Source organism: Perkinsus marinus (assembly GCF_000006405.1).
Source record: "Perkinsus marinus ATCC 50983 genomic scaffold scf_1104296970268, whole genome shotgun sequence".
NCBI lineage: Eukaryota > Perkinsozoa > Perkinsida > Perkinsidae > Perkinsus > Perkinsus marinus.
This window is the reverse complement of record NW_003202533.1, coordinates 1-1608: the sequence shown is the minus strand read 5'-3', so window position 1 is coordinate 1608 and position 1608 is coordinate 1. Positions and strand designations below refer to the sequence as shown.

Here is a 1608-nt window from a genome sequence, read left to right as displayed (position 1 = left end):
TGTCTATCTGAGAGAAGCAGTTATTTGTCCCGGAAGGCGGCGTAACTTACTTTTTCACCGGGCGTGTGGTGTAGAGGTATCACGTTTGCTTTGCATGCAGAAGGCCCCGAGTCCAATTCTCGGCACGTCCATAGCTTAAGGTGAGTTGTCTATGTGAGAGAAGCAGTTATTTGTCCCGGAAGGCGGCGTAACTTACTTTTTCACCGGGCGTGTGGTGTAGAGGTATCACGTCTGCTTTGCATGCAGAAGGCCCCGAGTTCAATTCTCGGCACGTCCATAGCTTAAGGTGAGTTGTCTATCTGAGAGAAGCAGTTATTTGTCCCGGAAGGCGGCGTACCTTACTTTTTTATCGGGCGTGTGGTGTAGAGGTATCACGTCTGCTTCGCATGCAGAAGGTCCCGAGTTCAATTCTCGGCACGTCCATAACGTAGGGTGAATTGTCTATGTGAGAGAAGCAGTTATTTGTCCCGGAAGGCGGCGTAACTTACTTTTTCACCGGGCGTGTGGTGTAGAGGTATCACGTTTGCTTTGCATGCAGAAGGCCCCGAGTTCAATTCTCGGCACGTCCATAGCTTAAGGTGAGTTGTCTATCTGAGAGAAGCAGTTATTTGTCCCGGAAGGCGGCGTACCTTACTTTTTCATCGGGCGTGTGGTGTAGAGGTATCACGTCTGCTTCGCATGCAGAAGGCCCCGAGTTCAATTCTCGGCACGTCCATAACGTAGGGTGAATTGTCTATGTGAGAGAAGCAGTTACTTGTCCCGGAAGGCGGCGTAACTTACTTTTTCACCGGGCGTGTGATGTAGAGGTATCACGTCTGCTTTGCATGCAGAAGGCCCCAAGTTCAATTCTCGGCACGTCCATAGCTTAAGGTGAGTTGTCTATCTGAGAGACGCAGTTATTTGTCCCGGAAGGCGGCGTAACTCACTTTTTCGTCGGGCGTGTGGTGTAGAGGTATCACGTCTGCTTTGCATGCAGAAGGCCCCGAGTTCAATTCTCGGCACGTCCATAGCTTAAGGTGAGTTGTCTATCTGAGAGAAGCAGTTATTCGTCCCGGAAGGCGGCGTACCTTACTTTTCTATCGGGTGTGTGGTGTAGAGGTATCACGTCTGCTTCGCATGCAGAAGGTCCCGAGTTCAATTCTCGGCACGTCCATAGCTTAAGGTGAGTTGTCCATCTGAGAGACGCAGTTATTTGTCCCGGAAGGTGGCGTAACTCACTTTTTCATCGGGTGTGTGGTGTAGAGGTATCACGTCTGCTTCGCATGCAGAAGACCCCGAGTTCAATTCTCGGCACGTCCATAACGTAGGGTGAATTGTCTATGTGAGAGAAGCAGTTACTTGTCCCGGAAGGCGGCGTAACTTACTTTTTCACCGGGCGTGTGATGTAGAGGTATCACGTCTGCTTTGCATGCAGAAGGCCCCGAGTTCAATTCTCGGCATGTCCATAACTTAAGGTGAGTTGTCTATCTGAGAGAAGCAGTTATTCGTCCCGGAAGGCGGCGTACCTTACTTTTCTATCGGGCGTGTGGTGTAGAGGTATCACGTCTGCTTCGCATGCAGAAGGTCCCGAGTTTAATTCTCGGCACGTCCATAGCTTAAGGTGAGTTG

At 50.6% G+C, this 1608-nt stretch overlaps 11 non-coding genes across 11 annotated transcripts; all 11 read left to right on the top strand.

The window, feature by feature from the left end:
- Positions 1–59: 59 nt before the first annotated feature.
- On the top strand, positions 60–131 carry Pmar_PMAR027740. Its single transcript has one exon. It is a non-coding gene; the product is annotated as a tRNA-Ala (tRNA).
- A 74-nt stretch (positions 132–205) lies between these two features.
- On the top strand, positions 206–277 carry Pmar_PMAR027739. The gene has a single exon. It is a non-coding gene; the product is annotated as a tRNA-Ala (tRNA).
- Positions 278–351: 74 nt separating this feature from the next.
- Pmar_PMAR027738 lies at positions 352–423 on the top strand. Its single transcript has one exon. It is a non-coding gene; the product is annotated as a tRNA-Ala (tRNA).
- Positions 424–497: 74 nt separating this feature from the next.
- On the top strand, positions 498–569 carry Pmar_PMAR027737. Its single transcript has one exon. It is a non-coding gene; the product is annotated as a tRNA-Ala (tRNA).
- A 74-nt stretch (positions 570–643) lies between these two features.
- Positions 644–715, top strand: Pmar_PMAR027736. Its single transcript has one exon. It is a non-coding gene; the product is annotated as a tRNA-Ala (tRNA).
- A 74-nt stretch (positions 716–789) lies between these two features.
- Pmar_PMAR027735 lies at positions 790–861 on the top strand. The gene has a single exon. It is a non-coding gene; the product is annotated as a tRNA-Ala (tRNA).
- Positions 862–935: 74 nt separating this feature from the next.
- Pmar_PMAR027734 lies at positions 936–1007 on the top strand. Its single transcript has one exon. It is a non-coding gene; the product is annotated as a tRNA-Ala (tRNA).
- Positions 1008–1081: 74 nt separating this feature from the next.
- On the top strand, positions 1082–1153 carry Pmar_PMAR027733. The gene has a single exon. It is a non-coding gene; the product is annotated as a tRNA-Ala (tRNA).
- Positions 1154–1227: 74 nt separating this feature from the next.
- Pmar_PMAR027732 lies at positions 1228–1299 on the top strand. The gene has a single exon. It is a non-coding gene; the product is annotated as a tRNA-Ala (tRNA).
- Positions 1300–1373: 74 nt separating this feature from the next.
- Positions 1374–1445, top strand: Pmar_PMAR027731. The gene has a single exon. It is a non-coding gene; the product is annotated as a tRNA-Ala (tRNA).
- A 74-nt stretch (positions 1446–1519) lies between these two features.
- Pmar_PMAR027730 lies at positions 1520–1591 on the top strand. The gene has a single exon. It is a non-coding gene; the product is annotated as a tRNA-Ala (tRNA).
- Positions 1592–1608: the final 17 nt, after the last annotated feature.